Raw genomic sequence first — 26005 nt, forward strand, 5'->3', positions numbered from 1 at the left:
TATTCCTAATTTAAAAAAAAAAAACAATTTCACTCTTCCAGTAGCTAATGAGCACATTTTATAAAAATTAATACCTCTTATTTTTCTTAAAGCATACTTAAGGGCCCTACGATTTTCAGATTGTAAATAAGCATTGACTTCAACTTTAAGTCTCCAGCTGCATTAGCCCCTAATAAGAGAGTCAGACTGTTCTTTGAACCTTTGAAGCCAGGCATTGACTTCTCCTCTGTAGCTATGAAAGTCCTGGATGACATTTTCTTCTAAGAGAAGGCTGTTTCATCTATACTGAAAATCTGTTGTTTAGTGTAGTCACCTTATCAATCATTTTAGCTAGATCATCTGGATAACTTGCTGGTGAGCTTGCACTTTCATGTTATGGAGACAGCTTCCTTCCCGAAACCTGATGAACCAATGTCTGCTGGCTTCTAACTCTTCTTCTGAGTTTCTTCACCTCTCTCAGCCTTCATAGAATTGAAGAGAGTTAGGGCCTTGCTCTGGATTAGGCTTTGGTTTAAGAGAATGTTGTGGCTGATTTGATCTTCTTTCTCTCCAGAACACTAAAACTTTCCATCTCAGCAGTAAGGCTGTTTTGCTTTCTTATCATTTATGTGTTCACTGCAGTAGTACTTTTAATTTTCTTCAAAAACTTTTCCTTTGCATTCACAACTTGGCTAACTGGTACAATCCCTAGCTTTCAGCCTCTCAACTTTCAAATGTCTTCCTCACTAAGCTTAATCATTTCTAGCTTTTGATTTAAAATGAGACACCTGTGACTCTTCCTTTCACTTTCAAGTTTCGCTTGAACTTAGAGGCCATTCTAATTTCAGTGTTGTGGTCTCAGAGACTAGAGAGCCCAAAGAGAGGGAGGCAGATGGGGAATGGCTGGTGGGTGGAGCAGTCAGAACTCAAACGACATTTGTTGATTGTTTGACATTTGTTGATTGATTGCCGTCTTCTGTGAGTGCAGTTTGTGGCATTCCCCAAAAGATTAGTAGTAATATCAAAGATCACAGATTAGAAATCACCAAAACAGATGTAATAATATGACAAAGTTTGACATATTGTGGGAATTACCAAAATGTGACACAGAGACAGGAAGTGAGCACATGCTGTTGGAAAAATGGCACTGACAGACTTGCTCAATGCAGGGTTGCCTCACACCTTCAATTTGTAAAAAAACACCTGCAAAGTGCAATAAAGTGAAGTGCCATAAAATGAGGTGTGCCTGTATTGTATTTATTGAACAGAAACATTTTTCAAATGTTTAACCAATTTTTTCTTTTGTAAATTGCCTACTGTTTCAGAAAAACTCTCAAACCGTGTCTTTCCTCTGCTTTCATACCACCATGACAATCATCAACACAGAAAACACTTCTGTGACAAAAGCTGTGGGTTTTTTTCTCCACATGCCAAACAGCGTACACTGGCTGGATGTTCTCAATTCAGTTCCAACACTATCCACCCTAAGATAGTGTCAGATTCCACAGGTTGGGGGCTCAGTCCCCAAGACTGCCCCTTACATCTTTGGACATCATTGGTAAATCCAGGCCTCCAGACTTCTGACTGACCAACTTTAAGTTGGTGTTCCCACAACCCCATGTTTGGGTTTAATTAATTTGCTGGAGCAGCTTACAGAACTCAGGGAAACATGTTTACTGATTTATTTAAAAGGATATTACAAAGGATTCAGATGAAGCGTTGTGTAGGGCAAGGTATCAGGGAAGGAGCACGGAGCTTCCGTGCCCTCCTTTGGCGTGCCACCTTCCAAGAACTTCTACATGTTCACCTCTCCAGAAGCTCTTCAAACCTGGTCCTTTGGGTTTTTATACAAGGAGACTTTATTACATGGCCTGGTTGACAACCGTGTAGAAATGTGATTGGACAAAAAGCACATTATCTAAACCCAGCAAGGCCTGTCTATTCAGACTTTTCTTGGCCTTTCTGTGTAGCTTTCCTTCCCGTAGGATATGGAGCAGGACTCTCTGGAATGAGGGTCTTTTGATCCACAATCAGATTAGAGCCCTGCCTTGGGCAGGTGAAAGGACAGGAGGTCAGAGAGAGAGAGAGATTCTGTTTCCTGAGGCCTAAAGTACCCCAGCATTATAACAAGGACTGTGGGAGTTAGGAGCTAGGAACTGTGGACAAAAACCAATATAGCTATCATAACACCACACCCATTAATACTTCTTTTCCCATTTTTCTTTTGGAGTCTTAGTATTTTATCTTCCTTCACAAATCTTTGCATATATTCAGTGTATTCAATCTGTGTTGTATTTATGGTATTTTTTAAACTAGTATTTGGTTTGCCTTTTAATGTACAGATGTTTAAAAGTTTCATGTACCCAAATCTGTCAATGTTTTCTTTTGTGATTTCTTTCATTAGTTTTGCTCATGGAAAATGTTTCCCCATTAGATATCACATTTTTTCCCTGACATTTTATTAATTTCAAACTAAGTCCTTACCACCCATTAATTTCATAAGAAAAGAAATCCACTATTTGAGAATTAGGAGCACTTTGCTGCTGATCATGGTTACTACAGGTTGTATTTTTGTAGTTCTCTGCACAAAGGGGCCACTTGCGCTAATTGTTAACTTTTGGCTTTGATGTGGTACTTGATATGTGAGTGCCTGTTTAATTCTGTGTTAATCTGTGGTTCTGTTACATTTGGTTCGTTGCGAAAGTACCTTATTGAATACAAATATGAAAATGAACAAAGTAAAATAAAATTAAACTAGTCATGATTGACTCCTATGTGAGTTCATACTTTAAGAGGCCCAGAAATTGTGACTCTTTTCAGATGTAACCGATATAAAAAAACCTACCTCACTTTCCTGTGATAGTTATGGATTGTAGCATTAGGCTCAAGTTGACTGCCAACATAGTTTATGGTGATAACTGCTATATTTCTAATTTGTACAAGTTCAATTTTTTAGAAATACATAAATCCATTGAAGTGAAAATGCTTCCAATTTGCTGGAAAATGAATATTGCTAACTTACATCGTAGGTAATTATTAAGTGTTGGTTTGTGATACTTAAATCAGTTGTCTCATGATTTTTACACCAAAAACTCACTTTTAGAAGTAATATTCTTGTTGGCATTCCAGGTGACATAGGTAAAAAAATATTTTATTGAATTTAAAGCCTAAGTACGTAGTGATACTCTTACATCATATGTTTGTTTGTTGTCTGTCTCTCGAAGTAAATATAAACATTTTTAGGGCAGTATTTTCAGCACGTAGAATGATGCCTCAAATATTTATGGAATAATGGATATTTGTTGAGTGAATATCAGGGCACGGACTTAAAATTATAGGAAAAAGAAATACTTCTGCTTGAGTACCTAGAATTTACCAGCCATTGTATGAGATGTTTGGTGATCTCATGACTATATAGAGAGCATTGTTTTTCTAAAGATGAACCTGGTTTTACCTTTGCCATTAATTTTCTGGATAACATCAAGAGTGATAGGTTTTTAGGAGACAGTAGGAAACTACAGACAGTGGAGAGCTCCATCATGTTTCAAGGTAGATTTCTCTCCTGGGAGAAGGTTACTAAAGAGCCTTAGCTAACCACTCTCTCTGTTTTCACTTGGCTGTAACCAGAACTGTAATCAGAAATGGTGTGGAAGGCTGGTGAAAGCCGTGGTTGCTGTTGAACGGGCATATGTGCACTTAGGTAGTTTGCTGATGTAGGTTTAGTTTGTGAATCTAGATAATCTGGGAGTCTCTTTTTAATTTCCTGAAGCATTTTGTTTTTGTTTTTTTAGAGACAGGATTTGCTCTGTCACCTAGGCTGAAGTACAGTGGCACAGTCATGGCTCACTATATACTCAAACCTCCAGGGTCAACCAAGTCTCCTACCTGAGCCTCCTAAATAGCTGAGACTACAGGTGCACGCCGCTACACTTGGCTAAGTTTCTTATTTTTTGTAGAGACACGGTCTTGCTGTATTGCCAAGGCTGATCTCAAGCTCCTGGCCTCAGGTGATCCTCCAGCATTGACCTCCCAAAATGTTGGGATTACTGGTGTAAGCCAGGGCACTTGGCCTTGCCGAAGCATTTTGATGCATGCAAACTAGCAGCAGATGTCAACATTTTCATTTTCTACTCAATCGTAATTTCAGCTTTACTTTTTTTTTTTTTTTCTTGAGATGGAGTCACACTCTTATCTCCCAGACTGGAGTGCAGTGGTGCTATCTCAGCTCATTGCAACCTCCGCCTCCCTGGTTCAAGCGATTCTACTACCTCAGCCTCCCGAGTACCTGGGATTACAGGCACGCGCCACCAGACCCAGCTAATTTTTGTATTTTTAGTAGAGAGGTGGTTTCGCCATGTTGGCCAGGCTGGTCTTGAACTCCTGACCTCAGGTGATCTGCCCGCCTCGGCCTCCCAAAGTGCTGAGATTATAGTCTTGAACCACTGTGCCCAGCCTCAGCTTTACTTTTTGTAGAGAAAGGCATCAAAAGGAAGTTTTCCCAACTTTTCTTAATAGTAGGTACTTTTTATAGATTTTCCCCTGCCCAGTGGCATTGGACTCTCCCAGAAAAATTTTATGCCAGGATTGTTGTAAAATATTGTCAAGCATTCATGATTTTATCATTTATGGTGGTAAGGGTCTCATAGAGATGTTATGTGAAATACTGTAACATTTTCTTTACCTGCCAAATAAGTATAGAGTAATAAAAAGAACAATTGTTTTTAAAGCCAAAAGATTTTGACCTAGTTCCTGATTTATCATGAGTATGCTTTTAACCTGATCTATGGTTGTGAACAGAATAAAAACTTTTCTGCATTTTTTCTATGAAATTAAAATGTAATTCTTAAAATTTCCAAAAGCATGTTTTCTAACTATTGAAAAAATAAGTTTATTCCCATTCAAAGTAGAATTATATAAACTTTTTTTTTTTTTTTGTATAAAGTTTCACTTCATGTTACTGAACTGGACTTGACATGGAAAACTTGTCCTTGAATAATCATTGAAAAATAGGCTGGGGGAGTGAGACTTTTTCATTAACACACTAAATTTATGCTCCATGTGTAAAATATTTGTATATTTTTTAGTGGACTCTGATTATTGTAACTGAATTTAAAGATGCATCTTAAAGACCCTACTGTAATCTACCTACCATTAATGTGTTCATTGGTTTCTTCATTCTACTTGCAAACTTCTGTTTAAACTTTATCTTTGATCAAAATATTGTCTACTTTTGGTAAAAATTAAATTCTTAAGTATTTGTGAATAAAATTCATATTTACCTATTCAGATTTACTTGTGTCAGGAATGCAGTCATCTGCAAGCATTAGAAAACCTCTCTAGTAGCATAAGCAAAAGGAAATTAATTCTCCCACATAAAAAGTAGCCCCAGAAATCAACAGTCCAGGGCTGTTACACATGTTCAGTGATGTCACAAGGGACCCTGGAGCTTTTTCCTTGATTCTGTTGGTATCTTTCCTCATGCTAGTCTTATGAATGATAAGATGGCTGTTGCTCTTCTAGGTACCATGTACTCCAGGAGGAAGAAGGGGGAGTAAGAAGGTAGCAGGTAAAGGCTAGGTGAATCAGTCCCTTTTTATCAGGAAAGCTAAAGAGTGTTGCAGACTTCTGTTTACTTTTCATTAGTCCTGATTTAGGACTAATCTGTTCCTGACTAGTTACCCCTAAACCAGTCCATGGCCACAGGGCAAAAGAGTCCATTAGAAAATTTTGAAAATTCCTGATGTATCTTCTAGGACACACCAAGGTGTCCCACACCCACCTGAACAACTTGAGAATCTGTTGTTAGTAAAGAATTGGGAGAACAGTATGGGTTAGTTAATGGACTGTGTCTTCCATACCTGCTGGAGTGAGGACAGTATGTATTAGATAAACTTAGAAGCCCTGTGCATTTTGACTTCTTGATTCTTGGTCTTCTGGAATAAATTAGGGATTTTTTTTCAGGTTCTTCAGATATTCTTCTGTAGTCATACATATCCTGTCATTGTAGGGGATGATTTAGATATTAGGATAGCAAATACTGTGTTTTAGAGACTTCCTTGTTATTAAGTATATGATGAAATGGGAATTGAGTCATAACACTCTAAAATTGAAATTTGAAAGCTATTTAATGAATTTATGCTTTCTAAAAAGAGTTCTTTTTAGTAGCTCTCTAGAAGATTAATTTTGTTTTATTTGTAATTAAAATGGCTTGATTCATTTTCAAAAAACATGGGCAATGATCATCATATATATACATTTATATTCCACTTTTTAGGCTTACCATATCATAAAATTTTTCCCATGTAGTATAGTACTTTAAAAATTGCTTTGGTGTCACAATGTACTTAATCATTTCCCAGTTATACATTTAGTTCCATTTTGTGCTGCCATTAGCAATGCTATAATTCCATCTTTATATAGGTTATTTTTAATGTTGTATATTACTTTCTTTAGATTCTTCATATTTTAATGTCTTTTGAAACATTTAGCTGATCGCAATCCAATAGCATTGTACAATCCAATAGCATTAATTCGCAGTGCCCACCAGCAAGATATAAAAATAAAAGTTTTTCTGTCAATTTCCCCAGCATTGATTATTGGCAATTAAAAATTTTTTTGTTAATTAACAAGTGAAGAATTACTTTGAATTTCTTTTATGGTAGTAAGGCTAAATATTTTCTTTCTTTTTGAGATGGAGTTTCATTCACTCTTGTTGCCCAGGCTGGAGTGCAATGGCATGGTCTCAGCTCACTGCAAACTCCTCCTCCTGGGTTCAAGCCATTCTCCTGCCTCAGCCTCCCAAGTAGCTGGAATTACAGGCATGTGCCACCACGCCCAGCTAATTTTGTATTTTTAGTAGAGACGGAGTTTCACCATGTTGGTCAGGCTGGTCTCAAATTCCTGATCTCAGGTGATCTGCCTGCCTCAGCCTCCCAAAGTGCTGGGATTACTGGCGTGAGCCACCATGCCCGGCCCAGGCTAAATATTTCCTACTTATTTTTTTTCCTCTTGTAAATGGCATTCTTCTGTTCTTGATTAGTCTGTTACTTTCTTAAGTAACACAGTATATTTTTTCACGTTGTAAAATGATACATTCTTGGTGTAGAATATTTGTTAGCCATAGATGTCACCTCACAAAGATCTATTAATATTTTTTCTGAACAATTTTTGTAAACTTTTAATGTAAGTAATTATATATTTTATTCATAATATATATACTATATTGTCTCAATCTATGTGCCTGATAGTGCATTAGACTCTTGGGGATACTATGGTCAGTATAACAGGTATCATATCTATGACATCAGAAAAAAAATGATACTTTTGTTTATTTTTCCCTAATATTTGTATCATTTCATTTTAGGACATAGTAAATTACCCAGTCTTTATAATAATAATCATTTTTTGTTGTTTAAAATAAGTGTGTTTATCAAAAATAGAACCCATAAGAAACTTCATGTAGAATTTTATTATTAAATGCTTACTTTGTGTCTGTTAAATGATTTTTACACTTTTTTCATGTTTTAGTTATATGGATTATTAACAGATTTACTAATATTGCCTAAAACTTCATTTGTGTACATCAATAATGTATCCAAAGTTGCTATTAAAGTGTTCAGCACATAATAAATGCTCAATTAATAGAATAGCTTTTTCAGTATCTTGCATGTTAAGATTGGCATCCTATTTAACCCAGAATTCGTTGGATAACCTGCTGGTTTTTATTTCATGTTTTGTTATTTGTATTTTTTTCTATGTGTATGGAACATATAATGTGTGACTTCTTAATTTAATCAGGAAATTAAAATCTCAGCTCACTGCAACTTCCACTCCCGGGTTCAAGCAGTTCTCCTGCCTCAGCCTCCCAAGTAGCTGGGATTACAGGCGCCTGCCACCACACCCGGCTAATTTTTTGTATTTTTAGTAAAGGTGGGGTTTTGCCATGTTGGTGAGGCTGGTCTTGAGCTCCTGACCTCAAGTGATCCGCCCGCCTCGGCTTCCCAAAGTGCTAGGATTACAGGCGTGGCCCCCTTTCTTGCTTTATTATTGTTCATAGTACTTTGTAGCATGTCAAAAAATGTTGTTATTTATTTGTTGTCTGCCTGTTTCCCTGGACTGTAACTCCATGGAAGGCAGGCAGGGACTTTTGTCAGTTTGACCAGTGCTGTAGTCTGGGTACTAAGAATAATACCTGGCATAGAGTAGACATACAATAAATATTTGTCTAATTATTGTGATTCATTTCAGTTGATTTCTCTTTTTATATCTCAGTTTTTGTCTTGATTTTATTTATTACTACTTGACATAAAATGTCATGTTTTAGTACAAATACTTCTTTTATCATAGCATCTAGCTTGATGTTTTTCTTTTAAACTTGACAATAATAGTACCTCCTCGTTTTTTTTTTTAACACGATTTTGTTAAATATCTTCTTTAAAATTTTTTCTGTCTTCTTTTGGTTTGTACATCTTGGATTTCGTATTTTCTTTCTTAATACAAACTGAGGTTCTTTTAATAAGTTAAAGTAATTTGCTTTTGTTTTTCACTTATATTACTAAGGTGTTTTTTAAAACTATGACTCCTTAAGAATTACAGTCAGTGCCTTTTGATTTATTGGACATGACATTTCCTTTTATATCTTCAAATGATTTTGAGTGTAACATCTGAACTAAGCCACTTCTCATGACCTATTTATCTCATTGCTTCTGTTCTCAATCCTATTATTATTCTGTACTACCCCACAATGCAGTGGATTTCAATTCATTCCTTTCTGCTATAGCACACACTGTCTTCTTTACTGAACTTCTGTCTCCTAGGTTTGTCCTATTTTACCTCAGAGTTTCAGCTCCACTGTTTTCTTTGTGAAAGTTTTCGTAACTCTCCAGCAATCTTAGGCAGTGGTCCTGTGTATTCTTACTGCACTATATGTATATTTCCAGGCATTTTCTTCTTATACTGCAGTGTGCTTTCCACAGTCATACAGAAAGTGCTCAGTAGATATTAGTTATGTTTTTTTCTCATTTTCCTTTTTTATTTTTTAAAAACTGGAGTCTCACTCTGTTAGGCTGTAGTGCAGTGGCACGAACACAGCTCACTGCAGCCTCCACCTTCTGTCTCAAGGGATCCTCTCACCTCAAATTCCCAAGTAGTAGGGACTACAGGCATGTACCAGCATGCCTGGCCAATTTTTAAATTTGTTTTTTTGAGATGGAGTCTTGCTATGTTTTCTAGGTTGGTCTTGAACTCCTGGGCTCAATCGATCCTCTTGCCTCAGCCTCCCAATGTGCTTAGATTACAAGCATGAGCTGCAATATCTGGCCTCATTTTCCTTCTTAATACTATTTTCTTTTATAACTTAAAGTTATACTCTCTATACTTTTCTTGGGTATAATGTGCATAAATGAATGTATTTCTGTGACTTTTTTTTTCTTCTTCTTTTTTTTTTTTTAAACATACATGGAGGTCTGCTTTTGTTTCAGCAGGTACTCCATTTAGAAAAACGTGTAGTCTTCTTCCTCTTCCTTGATGTCCTGACTTCTTATCCTCGGCATTTTCTTTCTTTCTTTTTTTTTTTTTTTTCCGAGACAGAGTCTCACTCTGTCGCCCAGGCTGGAGTGCAGTGGCACGATCTTGGCTCACTGCAACCTCTGCCTCCCAGGGGTTCAGGCAATTCTCCTGCCTCAGCCTCCCAAGTAGCTGGGATTACAGGCATGTGCCACCACGCCTGGCTAATTTTTTTGGTATTTTTAGTAGAGACGGGATTTTACCGTGTTAGCCAGGCTGGTCTCGAACTCCTGACCTTGTGATCCGCCCGCCTTGGTCTCCCAAAGTGCTGGGATTGGAGGAGTGAGCCACCACGCCCGGCCATCCTTGGCATTTTCTTTCTTCTTCTTTAGCTCTTTCTCCGCTTAGTGTAGCTGTCCACTTAATAGTAAAATAAGTACTAGTTACTTTCACAGGTTCTTATCGTTACTTTTCCATACTTTAATTCCTCACTTAAAGGTATGTTTTTGGTCTTTTCTCTTCATCCAGTGAACCATGCCTTCTGTTTCTGTCCCTATAAAGAGTACTTGGTTTCACACGATCAGATTGACAAAAATTTTAAGTTGTTGGTGAGAATGTGGAAAAGAAAAGTGTGTCCTCTTCTGAAGAACATTGGCTCTTTTCTATTTGTTAATATTTTCTTCTTTTGGAGTTTGTATTTGGAAATTCCCATTTTTATCCTAGTGTCTTGTTTTTAATGTTTATCCTAATGTCTTCCATTCACATGATCTCTCCAACAATTTTCCCTGCATTCTGTTGATCAATTTTTGTCTGTCTTATACAACACAACCTTTTCAGTTGGGTCAGGTGTTGTTTTTGTTGGTTTTCTTCTTAGTAATTTGCTAGGCTCTGGAGACCTTGTCTTACAGGAGACTTTTTTGAAGTTATTTTCCTTATGTGCTCTTAATTGCAGAGATACTGAATTTGGTTTTGGGAAGGGGGTTGGTAGGCCTGCCTAGAGATTTTACCGAAGGTTCCACCTTTCATGAATTTTGTAATCAAGCAAAAATTAATTGCATTTCAAGAATAATTTTGAAAGTATAATCTCTTTTCCACACTAAAGTCATGCAGTAAGAAATATAATAATATAATCTGTAACAAACTCCTTGCCATGTCCTTTAGTGAAGGTGGTGGATTATATGCAATAGTCATTTGGGTTGTCAAATCCTGTATCATTGCATAAATAAATATCCACATATGGTAAGATTTACTCCTCCTTTAAATATTCTGGCCATGTTTTTATAACTTTCTTACTGATCTCTCATTACTTTTAATAAAAATTATGGGGTGTATGTAATTTCCTGTATATTACTTCCAAAGTAATTACAGTTTTTGGAAAACTCCTTTATAGAAAATATTTATAAAAAGAAAAATCCTTCCAAAAAATTAACTTTTTATTTTTCCATATTCCTCTGAAGTCCTTGTGCTTTTGCATATATAAATATATGTTCACAGAGTAGAATGTAATATATTTATTTTTAAATTTAACATTATATCTTAAATTTAGGCCATGTTAACTACTAGCCAACTCAGTAAGACAACAAAAGAAAAACATTGTCATTTTGAAAATGATATGAGTGTCTAACTAGGGAAATTAAAGAGAATCATCAAAATATTAACTCTAATAAGACTTCAGTAAGATTACTAGATATGAAGTAAATAAACAAAAAAACCCAATAGTTTTGTAGTACACCAGTAACGGTATATTAGAAAATATGATCACATGAATGATCTTAGTCACAAAATAAAATAATTTACTTTATAATAACCTAGCAGAAGATATGCAATGGCCTTATGAATTAAAAGTTATTAAAGCAGATCTAAATAAATAGGAGCTGTATATGTTACTGAGTGGGAAGTCTCAATATTAAAAATAATTTAAAGTTCCCTAAACTAATTTATAAATTTGTGCAATTCAAAAATGAAACAGCAGAACCAAGAGTGTTTGGCATGAAACTTGACAGAGTGATTCTAAAATTAGCCGAGGAAGTAGAATTAATGGGGTTAGCAGGATGTATTATAATGCTGTGGCATTTGAATTGGTGTGGCACTAGCACACGGAGAGAGAAATGCACCATCAAAACAGAAGAGAGACCACAGAAAGAGACCTCCACATGCACGGGAACTTGTTTTTGACATTGTATACAAGTCAGTAATTCAAAAGTATTGATGGCTATTTAAGAAGTAGTGGTGGGACAGTATGATAAAAATATATTCCTGTAAATTCTAGATGAATTAAAGCCATTTAATCCTATTTTAAAGGAACATTTCTAAACGTTTAGAAGAAAATATGGGAAGACATCTGTATGATATTGGTGACTGGGAGGCCTTTAGAGCAAAACACCGAATTATAAATCTTACCATGTTAAAATTTTCAAATACAGATATATAAAAAATACACTTTAAACAAAAGCCAACACAAGGTACAGACTCTGCGAATAAAGTCAGACGTATATGTCTAATGAAGGGTTAATATCCATAGTATATAAAGGAATTCTACCTTATCAGTAACAATGAAGAAAAAGACCTATTAGAAAAATGGACAGAACATAAGTGGGTAAGATCAGTAAACAAATTAAAATTCTCTAATTATCAGGGAAAGCCTAATGAAAGCAACAAGATAACACTTTATATTCTTATATTAGTCATAATTTAAAAGCAAAGCTGTGGCAGCAAGCAGGGCCCCCCACACATTACTGTGAGTTGTAAAATTGTTACAACTTTGGAGTGAAGTTTGACTTTCTCTAAGGATGTTGAAAGATGCTCCAACTTAAACTTTCAGCAGTTCCCATTCTAGAGCTCTCTAGAGAGACTTTTGCATGTTTCTAAAGAAGATGTGAAAGGAAGGTTCATCCTATCATTGTTTTTAATAGCAAAAAATTGGAAATCTAGACATCAGTCAACAAATTCTGGTGTATGCAAAAAATGGAAAAACAGAAGCCGTTTATAAAGGATCTATAACTTTTTGTAGCAACGTGGAGAAATCTTGATAGTAATTTTTTTTTTTAAAGTGAGGGAAAGTTTATGTAGAAAGTAAAGGAATTAAAAGAATGGCTACTCCATAGGCAGAGCAGCAGCATGGGCTGCTCAGTGGAGCAAACTTTTAGTTATTTCTTGATTATATACTAAACAAGGGTCAGATTATTCATGAGTTTTCTGGGAATGAGGTGGACAATTTCCAGAACTGAGGGTTCCTCCCCTTTTTAGACCATATAGGGCAACTTCCAGATGTTGCCATGGCATTTGTAAACTGCAGTAGTGCTGGTGGGAATGTCTTTTAGCATGCTAATGTATTATGATTAGCATATAAGGAGCAGTGAAGACAACCAGAGGTCACTTTGATTGCCATCTTGGTTTTGGTGGGGTTTGGCTGGCTTCTTTATCACAACCTGTTTTATCAGCAAGGTCTTAAAGACTTGTATCTTGTGCTGACCTCCTATCTCATCTTGTGACTTAGAATGCCTAACCTCCTGGAAATGCAGCCCATAGGTGTCAGTCTCATTTTACCCAGCCTCTATACAAGATGGAGTCGCTCAGGTTTGAACACCTCTGACATATTTCTCTCCTCCCTTTTACAAGGGAACCCTTAATCCTAAGGGTTGTAGAGGGACAAAAATCCATCTTTTGTAACTTCTTCAGGCCGAATAGGTGTGATGATATTCTTGCCAAACTGTTAGGGTGTCTTGTATCCAGGGAATAGAGGAGCTCAGTCAGAAAGCATCAGTATGGTGAGGGCCATTCACAAGCCTGAGTTCTGACAAAAGATGATATCCAGAGTTGACCAATTGGTGTTGCACTGTTTCCTCTGGGTCAGAGGTCTCCTTAGCATAGTTCCTCCTTGGTTCGCTAGGAAGATGTTACTGGAAAGAGGTCCCAATCCAGACCCCAAGAGAGGGTCCTTGGATCTTGTGCAAGAAAGAATTCGAGGTGAATCCGTAAAGTGAGAGCAAGTTTATTAAGCAAGTAAAGGAATGAAAGAGGAATGGCTGCTCCATAGACAGAGAAGCCAAATCCTGATAATAATTTTGTGTGAAAAAAGAAAGTTGCAAAAGGATACATTCCAAATGATACCATCTATATAAATTTCATAAACACACAGTACTATTATGGGTCCATTTCCATTTTGTAAAAGTTTAACAAAATGTGTGTCGGAAGAATGCATACTGTCCTTAGGAAGAAAGTTCCTCTGGAGAGGCCAGGAGAAGCATGGGATGGGAAGTTGATATTTTAGCTATATTCATAATGTTTCTTTACTTTTTGATGTGCAGCAAACTTGACAGATTAATAGTTATTAAATCTGGATGGCTGGTATGTTTTTGCATATGTCAAATATTTTATAATCAATAGTTCTCAGTTTTATCGTGTAGCAGTTTCCAGTTAAATACGTTGCATTGAACACGTGTAGTTATTTACTTTCCCTCATCAAGCCCTATGCCAGTGTTACTCAAGGAATATAAAAAAAATGTATGAAGACAGGTAAGGGGGAAAGACATAGGAGCAGATTTGAATGATCAACACCATTTTTGTCACCAGAGAGAGGGGCATGAATTTTAATTTAACTAATTTAGTGACGTGAAAAGAGTGTCTTGAATGGCTTTACTGAGGGATTCCAAAAAATGTTGACTCTCTGCAACCCCAGGATGGGAGGGTCCCAAGTAGCTGGGAGGATTGCACTAAGGGGTGGAATTAGTTTTAAGTAGATACTTGGGGTCCTTTCCCTAACCATAGTGTAATTATAGAGGCTCTGGAAATAGGAATTATTTGAAACCTTTGTTGCTGAGATTTGTTCCCAGGATGCTGGCAGTCAGACGGGAAGTGGAACCATTCTTCTTCAGAGACACTGAAATGTATCCTAGAAATGAACTACAAATATGGCATTTGTGGGTCCCCCAGTATAGAAGGGCAAACCCTCTGTCTGATTTAAGAAGGAATGGAATTTATGGTAATAATATTTAGTAGCTTGTAGAATCACTGGAAAGGCTGTAGAACTGGGTTCGAAAAATAGGAAAAACAAGGGAGGCCAGGTAGCCAAGACAACACTCGTTCCCACAAGTAGGCTGGTGTGGTGTTGCCCATGAACACTGGATGTCTGGCTTGACATTGCCACTGTCAGTACTTGCCTGAGGGTGTCAGTGTGCAGCATTGGCACTGCTTCTGCCACAACCTTCCATGTAAATGGATTCGCCTCTTCCCTGCTTTCTTTAGACACTACTGTTGATTCAGAGTCCAGGACATGCATGTCTCATTGGCTGAGGGGCTGACTGTGTGTCTGCACCCTGTCTGTAAGAACGGCTATGTTAAGTAACATTGTGGCATTTTTAGCTTCTACTATGGAAGGCAGATTTTGTATAACGAAAGGTGAGGTGATTCCTGGATGTAGATACAAAGTTTAGAGGATAAGCAGATGTTAGGAAGTCATAGTGTTTTCCGCTCTATCCAGTTTCCCCGGGTAAACCAACTAGATCTCTACTTAGTCCCTTTCATGAAGTCTACTTAGTAGTCAACAAGCCTTGCCTCACACAGAGCTTCAGTCTACTATTTTTTTCTTTTTTCTTTTTTAAAATCCATTTATCTTTATTTATTTATTTATTTTTGAGATGAGGTCTCACTCTGTCACACAAGTTGGAGTGTAGTGGCATGATCTCGGTTCACTGCAACCTCCACCTCACAGCCTAAAGCAGTCCTCACACCTCAGCCTCTCAGGTAGCTGCGACCACAGGTGAACGCCACTACACCTGGCTAAAGTTTTGTAGTGATAGAGTTCTGCCGTGTTGCCTAGGCTGGTCTTGAACTCCTGAGCTCAAGAGATTCAGCCACCTTGGCCTCTCAAAGAGCTGGGATTACACGTGTGAGCCACTGTGCTTGGCCCAGTCTGCTATTTTAATGCCTCAATTTTAAATACAAAAGGATAGCCAGTTATAGCAGACATATTAGCAAAACTTAGCATGTAAAAGACAGTGATGAAAACAAAACAGAAGAAAAGTAAATTTGGGGAATATAAGATACTGAAGATGAAATGGAAACATAAAAAATTAGTTTATTAGAAGGACGAGAGAAAATACTGCATTCATGAAACAAGAATAGAATGATTTTTTATTTTATTTTTTTGAGATGGAGTCTTGCTCTATCACCCAGGCTGGAGTGCAGTGGCACCATCTCGGCTCACTGTAACCTCTGCCTCCTGGGTTCAAGCAATTCTCCCTGTCTCAGCCACCTGTAATCCCGAGTAGCTGGGATTACAGGTGCGCACCACCACACCCAGCCAATTTTTGTATTTTAGTAGAGGCGGGGTTTCACCCTGTTGGCCAGGCTGGTCTTGAACTCCTGACCTCAGGTGACCCAGCTGTCTTGGCCTTCCAAAGTGCTGGGATTATAGGCATGGGGCACTGCACCTGGCCAGAATGATTTTTTTAAACGGAAGAAACAGAGAACACAAAATTTCTTCAAAATTGAGCCCAAGAATCAATGTGAAAGATTAAATAATCTGGTTGGAAAACGATGTTTTAAAAAGTCTCTCAAATACCTAAGAGAAAAAGATAAAGAAATGGAGGGTGCAGGAGAAAAAAATAAGAAAGTGTTCAGGTGGCCCAGTGTCCAATGAATAGACATTTACAGAATGAAAGAACAAAGAATGGGAAGGAAAAGGAATTAATCAACGAGTAATAAAATAAAATTTTACTCAACTGAAAGTTGAGAAGGTCCACTGAGTGTCCAGTACAAGGACCATAAAAAGAGCAACACAAAGACTACTCCAGTATTAAACAGATGATCCTAAGAAAAATCCAGAAAAGAGCATATAACATAAAAAAAAACTGGAATCAGACTATTTTGGGCTGCTCAGTTCCAACAGTAAAAGCTAGAAGTTAATGAAATAATACCTTCGTCTTAGTCCATTTTCTGTTGCTTACAACAGAATACCTGAAACTGGATGGTTTATTTATTTATTTATTTATTTTATTTTATTTTATTTTTTTGAGATGGAGTCTTGCTCTGTCACCCAGGCTGGAGTGCAGTGGCACAATCTCGGCTCACTACAAGCTCCGCCTCCCGGGTTCACACCATTCTCCTGCCTCAGCCTCCGGAGTAGCTGGGACTACAGGCGCCTGCCACCATGCCTGGCTCATTTTTTTTGTATTTTTAGTAGAGATGGGGTTTCACCGTGTTAGCCAGGATGGTCTCGATCTCCTGACCTCATGATCCGCTCGCTTCAGCCTCCCAAAGTGCTGGGATTACAGGCGTGAGCCACCGTGCCTGGCCTGGATAGTTTATTTTTAAAAAGAATTTATTTCACACAGATGGAGGCTGAGATGTCCAAGGTCCAGCTGCTGCTGGTGGGGACTCTGCAGCATCCCGAGAAGGCGATGGAGGGCATCACATGCTGAGGGGCTGAGCCTCCTAACTTGCTAGCTCAGGTCTCTCTTCCTCTTCTTATAAAGCTACCAGTTCTACTCCCATGATAGCCCATTAATCCATTAACCCATTAATCTGTGACTGGATTAAGCATTCACAAGGACAGCTCTCATAATTCACTCACCTCTTAAAGGCCCCTCCTCTCAATACTGCCACACTGGGGATTAAGTTTCAACATGAGTTTTGGAGGGTACAAATATTCGGACCATAGCAACCTTGAAAATTCTAATGGCAAATGTTTTACTACCTGTCGTTTTATGCCCAGCCAACCATCAGTCAGTTTAAAGCTAGGCATGCTAAGACTCAAAGCTTTTACCACCCATGCACCCCTTCTTAGGCAGTTACTAAATGAAGAAGGTAGTGGTCCATCCAGGTGAGGGAGTGAATTAAGAAAAGAAGAAATGAAATCTGGGAGACGTGGGATCCATCCAGGAGAGAAAGAAAGGAACTGTCAGGATGGTGATTGGTGGGATGTTCCCTGGAATACCTCTTCAGGAGACGTAGAGATCAGCAGCTAGATTGGGGCATGAGAAGAGCCCTAGGAGAGAGTTCTTCAGGGAGGAGAAATGGAATTGATAGGAATCTGTTGTTTTTGACTGTGTGGAAAGAATAACAAGATTTTTTTGCTTCTTATGTTGTATGTAGGAAAAATTAAGCGTAGGTATATAGAAATAAAGCAAATGAAAATAAATGAAACGTTAGTAAGTTCAGGAAAAGTAAAGTAAGCAACCGAGCAAATATAGCCGTAGTAACATAAATCCTAATATATATAGCTATGTGATATAACTAATATACACACATGTGAACATAAATAGGTACATAGAATGGGGTAAGGAAATGGGAGAGACACTTAATGGAAGCATGCTAATTTCTCATCTTCCACAACAGGACTTCAACATTTACTATATAAGATTGACAAATTAAAAAGTAGCAATATGAGCGTGTTATTTAGGAATAAGGAAATAGTGAAGGAAACAGTGCTATGTATTGAAAGTGGCTGTGGCTGTTCCTGGAACTGAAGAAGATGGAGTCAAGCAGTATCGGTTTCCTCCACTTTATATGCCTGTGGTACTATTTGCCTTTAACTACTGTGTGTATTACTTTGATAAAAACATAAACGAATTAAAAATAAAATAGCATTGCAGTAAGTATCTTTGGACAATTATTACAGATTGTAAAATCACTTCTCAGTGTTTGTTTTACCACCTATTTTCCTATTCAAATGTGGTTGACATTTATGATTAAGCCTCTGCTAAGGACTAAGTATCCTAAAATCAAATAAGATGCAGTTCCTGGCCTGAAGCACTTACATTTCAGTGGGTGGCGCATCAGAAAACTGAGCATTCACAGTGTGTCCTGTTTGATTGTCTGTTGGGAACCAAGGATGTGGAGAAAGTTTGGGACCTCAAGAGAAAGAGTGGATGTCTACAGCTGCACAAGGAAGGGCAAACCAGCAGAGCTCCTGGGACCTGCTGAAGGAGGAAAGATGCCCGAGAGCTGGGCAGAGGAAAATCCCTCCTGCTTTCAACAACTATGCATTTCCAAATGTCGAAAGAGAGATTGCAGAGCTCAACAACATGAATATTTTCTGGCTTACCTGCCAATGGTTTTTTTCTCCCCCTAAAATGAAACAATATCCATTATCTCTAGCGACATGTCTATTTTAACTTTGTCACTGTTAACAGTGGTTACTGGTATTCCAGTACTTTTTCCTAATGCGTATAGTGTTGTTTTGATTTGTATGCCTTTGATGCTTATTATACTCAGAACAGTAGATGGGCCTGTTCTTGTGCTTGTGTTCTGTCAAAGAATTTTTCTTAGTTCAACATATTCTTTCTTTAAAACTTGTTTTAACTGCAGTGATGCCAGAAAGTTTCAAAAAGACAGTTCCTCACTTTTTCTTGGCAGCAGTTCTGGTGTTAGAAGGTAATAACACATAGTGAAATCATGATTTATTTAAAGTAGAAATTTTGATTTCTACAACAAAAATCTTGATTTTTAACCACCATAAATTTCCTGTAGTAATCCCAAGGGATGCTGTAAAAAGAATAAGGTGGGGTAGGGGTGGGAGTGGAAGGGGTGGACAACTTCCTGAAAGAGAACATACCCCAGTGCAATCTTGAAGGAGGAGTAAGAGTTAGAGGAGTAAAGGGTGGATAAGAATAAAACAGGAGGAGGAAGGAAGAGAATTGAATGGAGTTGTGTTCCAGCAGAAGTTACCACTTGGCTTCACCTGAAGTCTCATGAGAACCCGGTGCATTCAAGAAATTTTAACTGGTTTCCTTTCCCTTTGACTGGAGCTCAGGGTTCAGGGAGCATGGTGGGAAGAGTGTGGAGAGATTGGGCTGTTAATTAGGGAGATTTATCTTGCACTTAGGAAATTCTGACATTGCAAAAACAGAGAGGCTATCTCCTTGAGGATTTAAGCGAAGGAGGCTAAGACTCGTGCTAATATGCACCTTATAAACAGTCTTGAATAGGCAAAGTGATCAGTTTTTAAAATAAGCATTATTGCAGACACACAAGACTATGTTTTAAGATCAAACTTACATTCTAGTTAGAGGATTTATTTTACTTTGTCACAAAAATGAAAAGGTTGGCAAAAAAAAAAAAAAAGACTTCCTGCCACAAGGTTTTATCTTTGAACACTTTATTGGTTTGCGTTTTGATTAATTTTTTTTCAAGTTAATAAGAGTTTAAATGATCAAGTTAATACATTTGTGAGGAAAATCTCACTTAGAAATCAGAGATTTTTAAGTTTAGGGGATTAGATTAAAAATAATTTTATTCGAAAGTTAGGCATAAAATGTATGTATATTTGCGTATGTGCATAGTTTTTAAAAAAAACTGGAAGGATGTGGTATGCATTAAAGAAAGATACTTTGTTTGCTCCTGCTTTCATTTCTGTTGACAAGTTGCCAGAATTATTTGTATAGGGCTTCTATTTTCGGAACCATGATATAAATAAAGGATTCAAAATGTTTCCAATATGAAGCATTTCATCCAGCATTTTTACGTCAGCTTTGAATGGGAGGAGGTCCTTTGCTGCTTGTGAGCATAAGTGGATTCTTTGGCTCTTAATCATCCACCCCTTTGCCTTTCTTTTGCTGGCTCTGTAAATACTTAAGTTGCTGCGGAACTGACTGTCCCTTGCACTGGATCCTTTCTCTCCTCTGCCCTTATCATTCAGTGTCTTACTGTCTGTGCCCCCAGCCCACACACAGTGCCTGGAAGAATATGTATACTATGATGAGTGACTATCATTGGGCTTGGGATTGGGACATGTAGAAGAAGACGTATACTTTTCACTTTTTCTGTACTATTTCAATTATTAAAATTTTCAGTAAGCATATAACCGGGTTCAAAAATGACTGAAAAGGGGCAAAGGAGAGACTTGTGTGGGGAGAAAAATTATTTGAGGGTAAAAGATAAAAATTATTTTGACCATCATTAATTTGATGGTAATTGTTTTAAATTTCTGGTTTTAGTTGTCTCTCCCTTTAATGCTGTATTAACCACACTGCCTTCCATTGTCCTGTGAGAATATGTTTATTTGCTGGGATTTTAAATAGTCGATTCTATTGTGGATTAGTTTATCTTTTAGTTACTTCATTGTGACAGTGTTTTATCCAGTTCTGTGTCACTTCTTGTTAATCTTTTAAGAGATTTGCTCCTTTTTATGCCTGTTTTTCATGCTCCTTTGATGAGTGGATTGGGGTGAGAAGGTCAAACCCACTATTTTTTATTCGTTACTGTTGTGAAGGCCCTTTAAGAGAGAAAGATGAAGCTGAAACCTTTCTTAAATTTTGCTAATGTGGACTTGTTTTTGGCATTTCTCCGTCAACACAGATATGTGTGAAATAACCATGATTATGTTTTAGATTACAATAGAAGTTCTGATAATTTATCAGTTAATTTCCATTCTATTTTAGCTGAAAGCACGTAACTTTTATTTCTAGTGATTACATTTCAAGGGTACTAAGCTTAGGTGCTTTCAGGATAAGGATTGGACAGATCTTTTCCTCAAGAGCCTGAAAGTCTCACTGGGGAGAGAAGGCTGAACCACAGGTAGACTGAATCTTGAAATTTCAGTAAGTAGCAGAAAGGGAAGCATTTTTAGAAAGGAGGGTGCCCTGGTACAAGGAACATGGCTTAGGGATCAGACTCTCGAGCAGTGACCCAGTCTCGTCTAAGCTGCTGGGTCTTCATGTACAAACTGCAGTAGATAATAGCTCTTTAAAGATTGCTTTAGCGAGTTAGTGAGATAATGAGCAGTGCCTGATGCATACATAACTGGTTACAATGGATGGAAACAGATTATTGAACAAGCACGCTCTGAAAGGACAGCATGGTGCAACAGGCAGGGTAAGAGTAGGGGAATGAGGAAATCTGAATGTAAACCTGGACTTGACACTTGCTATTTAATCCTAGGTGGACTTACAGTTTCTGGCTACTACTGGTGGAAAATGATGGGCTCAGACAAGGTATTCTTTATAACTTACAGTTTTAAATTGTCAATATTGAATTGTTCCTGCAGGCTGAGTCACTTGGTAGAGCTTTATGAAGAGGGCACAGTGGTTTCTTTAGGGCAAGCCTGTTTCCTTCTGTTAATATAAGAAGGAAACAGTTTGTGGGCAGGTGCCAGTTACTCTTGAATTCCAGGCCTAAAATCCAGGCCTAAATAAGAAAATAATGGCAGGGGCCAGGTGCAGTGGCTCATGCCTGTAATCCCAGACTTTGGGAAGCCGAGGCAGGTGGATCACGAGGTCAGGAGATTGAGACCAGCCTGGCCAACATGGTGAAACGCCGTCTCTACTAAAAATATATAAATTAGCCAGGTGTGGTGGCGGGCACCTGCAGTCCCAGCCACTCGGGTGGCTGAGGCAGGAGAATCGCTTGAACCTGGGAGGCAGAGGTTGCAGTGAGCCGAGATCGTGCCATTGCACTCCAGCCTGGGCGACAGAGCAAAAAAAAAAAAGAAGAAAATAATGGCATGGCAGTTGAGGAGCCACTGAAGGTTCTCAAAGTGACATGACTACCATAGCATTTTTAAAAAGTTAAAGTTAATTATCAATAAATACTTTTTCTCTCACTGTATCCATATCCACAGGATATAGAAATTCATGCCTGCGCTGGACTGCAGAAGTGGTACACAGGCTATAAGGGAGCCTTTTTTTCTTTTATATTTTCAAAGTAGTTTTTCTACCATAAATTTTGTAACCACTAGCCCAGTATTGAGAGAGAGCCTGCTATATAGTGAGCACTTATTTTTTTTTTTTTTGGAGACAAATCTCACTCCATTGCCCAGGCTGGAGTTCAGTGGTGCAATCTCAGCTTACTGCAACCTCCGCCTCCCATGTCCAAATGATTCTCCTGCTTCAACCTCCCAAGTAGCTGGGATTACAGGCACATAGCACCACACCCAGCTAATTTTTGTATTCTTTTAGTAGAGGTGGGGTTTCACCATGTTGGCCAGGCTGGTCTTGAACTCCTGATCTCAGGTGATCCGCCTGCCTTGGCCTCCCAAAGTGCTGGGATTACAGGTGTGAGCCATTGCGCCCAGCTGCACTTTGTGTTATACACAGTTTGCTTAACTTTATGACTTGTTGGGCATGCCTTTTTTTTTTTGAAACGGTCTTGCTCTGTCACCCAAGCTGGAGTGCAGTGGTCCGATGGCAGCTAATTCCAGCCTCAAACCTCTGAGCTCAAGCAGCCCTCCCACCTCAGCCTCCTGAATAACTGGGACCACAGGCACACACCACCACGCCTGGCTAATTTTTTTTATTTTTTATTTTTTATTTCTCCGATACGGAGTCTTGCTCTAGCACCCAGGCTGGAGTGCAGTGGTGCGATCTCGCCTCACTGCAGCCTCTGCCGCCCGGATTCAACCAGTTCTCCTACCTCAGCCTCCCAGGTAGCTCGGATTACAGGCACACGCTATCATGCCTGGCTAATTTTTGTAGTTTTAGTAGAGACGGGGTTTCACCATGTGGGCCAGGCTGATCTTGAACTCCTGACCTCATGATCTGCCCACCTTGGCCTCCCAAAGTGCTGGGATTACAGGCGTGAGCCACTGCTCCCGGACTTTTTATTTTTTATTTTTTAGTAGAGACAAGGTCTTGCTTTGTTTGAGGTCTTACTTTGTTTGAGTCCTTGCTGGTCTCAGACTCCTGAGCTCAAGTGATCCTCCCTCCTCAGCCTCCCAAAGTGCTGGGATTACAGTTGTGAGCCGCTGCACCTGGCCTGACCACTCCTTTACCTCTCTATGCTCTTTCTTCATTCGTAAAATGGAGATACAGTTAACCCTTGAATAATGCAGCGATTGTGGCACCACAACTCCCACCCTGAATGCAGTTGAATATTTAACTTTTGATTCCCCCAGAACTTGACTAATAGCCTACTGTTTACCAGGAGCCTTACTGATAACATGAACAGTGAATGAACACATAGCTTGTATGTTACATGTATTATATAGTGTGTTCTTACAGTAAGTAAACTAATGAAGAGAAAATGTTATTAAGAAAATCATCAGGAAGATACATTTGCAGTACTTTACTGTATTTGTCAGTACTGTAAATTTACTTCATCTGTCTGACGTGGCAGGCAACTGCAGCTGCAGACTTCAGTCCATGGTACAGATCAAACAATCCAACTCTTTCTTATAAAATCCTGACTTTGCTTCTTGGGAGCACTTTTAGCATCACTAGTGGCACTTCATATGGGTCCCATGGTGTTATTTGGGGTTAACGTATTTTACTAAGCGTGAAAAATACACCAGAACCACGAGTGGTCACTTTTTTACTCTCACATGAAGTTTGTCAGAGAGAGGAACTGCTCACCTGGAGAGGATTAGTTTTTAATCAGAGAATTGTAATACTTGAGCTCACCGCAATAGCAGCAGGATATGGCTATGAAATTATTTTAGGAGTACAGTATGTATTACAATTAATTGTATGCAGTTATGATTGAATATTACATCTTTACATTTGTTTACATTTCTCTCAGCTGTAGACCGCACCGTTTATGATCTTTCTGTGCATAAGTTGTGATACATTTTAGCTCCTTAAGTAGATTTATGTATTTTCTATGGTAGTAAATGATAAAATAGACTAATATCTTACATGTATTTTCTGCATTCATGACATTCCTTACTTTTTACTGATTTTTTTTTCTATATTTCTAGGCTATGTAGTTTTTTCAAATTGTCACAATTCTCCAAAATATTTTTTAGTGTATTTATTGAAAAAAAATCTACAGATAAGTGGCCTTCCCTGTTCAAACCTGTGTTGTTCAAGGGTCAGCTGTACTCCTGGGGTGCTGGTGAGGACTGAAGGAGAGGAATGAGCATGTGTGAGGAAACGAAATGGGTGACAGAGTCCTGCTGTCTTAGATCCCTTGAGGGAGAGAGGTTATGCTCAGAGATAACGGTACAGTCAGACAGACAGAGGAACCATATGCAGTCTGTATTTAAGGACATGCTAAGGCAATGTGGAGTAATTTTAATTTTTTTCTTTTACGTTCTAGGTTCTTGGGTGGTATTTCAAAATCTGCTAAGGGAAATATGCTTACTGTTGATATCAATCATGATTAATAATAGTTTGGATATTATGTTCACCCATTGTTCTTATGCTCCTTTCTACTTTTTTCCTAAGCTAAATTTAAACGTGTTTTTTCAAGTGCAGTTTCTTAAATTCTTTTTGGAACATAAATATTCAAATAAGAAAACTGCACTATCCTTAATAAAGCCATTTGTGGTGTTCCTTCCTGCTGAGCCCCCTCCCGTTTCCTACATACTTGTCTTCTTTTTCCAGTTAGATAATAGAGACTTGAGGGTAGAGATGGCGCCCTGTGTCACTGACAGTGACTGTCTCAGATCGCCAATGTTAGCAGCCTGAAAATTTGTCTTAGAGATGCAGATTCTCTGCTGCGTTTTTTACAGAGTTCATTATATGTGGATCAAAGGCAATTTTCATGGCTTATCTAATGTAAATCTGACTTCATCGCTTTCTCTTCTGCCCTCAAAGAAGAAAATCAGTACTACCAGGTTCTTCTTCCCCAGTATGCGATTCCTTGAGCCACTGATACCACCTAGCACTTTAGTAAAGCTCTCCAGGGTGTTGGTGTGAGTCCACATAGAGACATTCTTCAGATTTAGCCTCAATCCTGCAGAAGGAGGACTGTGAAAAGGACAGAATATACGTAGGAAAGTAGATGCTTCCCAGGAAAGGGGAACTAATGATGGCAACCTGTGCTCTGCGTAGGTACCCTCATCTGATTTTCCTAGGTCACTACAGTCTTGGGAGGGGACAAGGTGAAGGCTGCTGGGCACAAGGGAACTTTTATGTCAATATGAAATATAAGGAAAGCATCTGTAAATGAGGAAATATAAGCAATTGTGTTAATCATCTATGTGAAATAATTATTCAAATCCTATAAATACTGCTAATCTTATAATCTTTAGTACTCTCTACTTTATACAGCCTTCTTTGATTTCATTTTAATTAGGGGATTTAGCACAAGAACATCTTACAGGAAGGACCTGACATCTCTTGGATTTTTACTTTTTTTGGTGATTTGAATGGCTGGAGGTTTAACAAAGTATAGTATCTTAGAATTAGTATTTAAACGTGTGGTCATCATACTGCATTCCCAGATCATATTTTATATTTTTAGCAACAGAAAGATGGCTTTTTTTCTCATAAGTTTTGTTTCTGATTATGAAGGTGACACATGTTCATTTCAGAAAATAAAAAATATAAATAAAAAAACAGAAATTACTCATAATCAAAAGACAAACATTGTCAGTCCTTTGGTGAACTAACTTTGCCCTTTTAATCTGTCTGCCTGCCTGCCTGCCTATCTATCTATCTATAACATATCAAAATTTGTAATGTATCTTCAGTTTTTTATCCTGTATTCTTCTGAAATATGGGCCTGTTTGTCCCCAGTTATGTTCAATAGGATGCATGATATAAAATGTTTGATTTTTTTTTTAAGTGAGTCCATGGTCAAATCAGTTAAGAAATTTCTTAGTTTAATAAAATTAGTGGTGGTAGTGGTGGTGTTTTCTGCT

General features: G+C 38.1%; 1 protein-coding gene across 22 annotated transcripts in view; it reads left to right on the top strand.

Annotated features, from left to right (window-relative positions):
• SIPA1L1 (signal induced proliferation associated 1 like 1) overlaps positions 1-26005 on the top strand; it is a 419211-nt gene that overhangs the window by 233446 nt on the left and 159760 nt on the right. For 18 of the 22 annotated variants that reach the window (XM_063596279.1, XM_063596274.1, XM_063596282.1 and 15 more), the window contains one exon: positions 21364-21416. The exons of 3 other annotated variants lie outside the window; for them this stretch is intronic. The gene's annotated coding sequence lies outside the window, so the exon portion shown is untranslated. Of the gene's footprint in view, positions 1-5419; positions 5546-21363; positions 21417-26005 lie in introns of those variants that run through there. One more of the 22 variants, XM_055097762.1, reaches the window with a different exon arrangement.

This window comes from Pan paniscus, chromosome 15 (genome assembly GCF_029289425.2).
Source record: "Pan paniscus chromosome 15, NHGRI_mPanPan1-v2.0_pri, whole genome shotgun sequence".
Taxonomy (NCBI): Eukaryota; Metazoa; Chordata; class Mammalia; order Primates; family Hominidae; genus Pan; species Pan paniscus.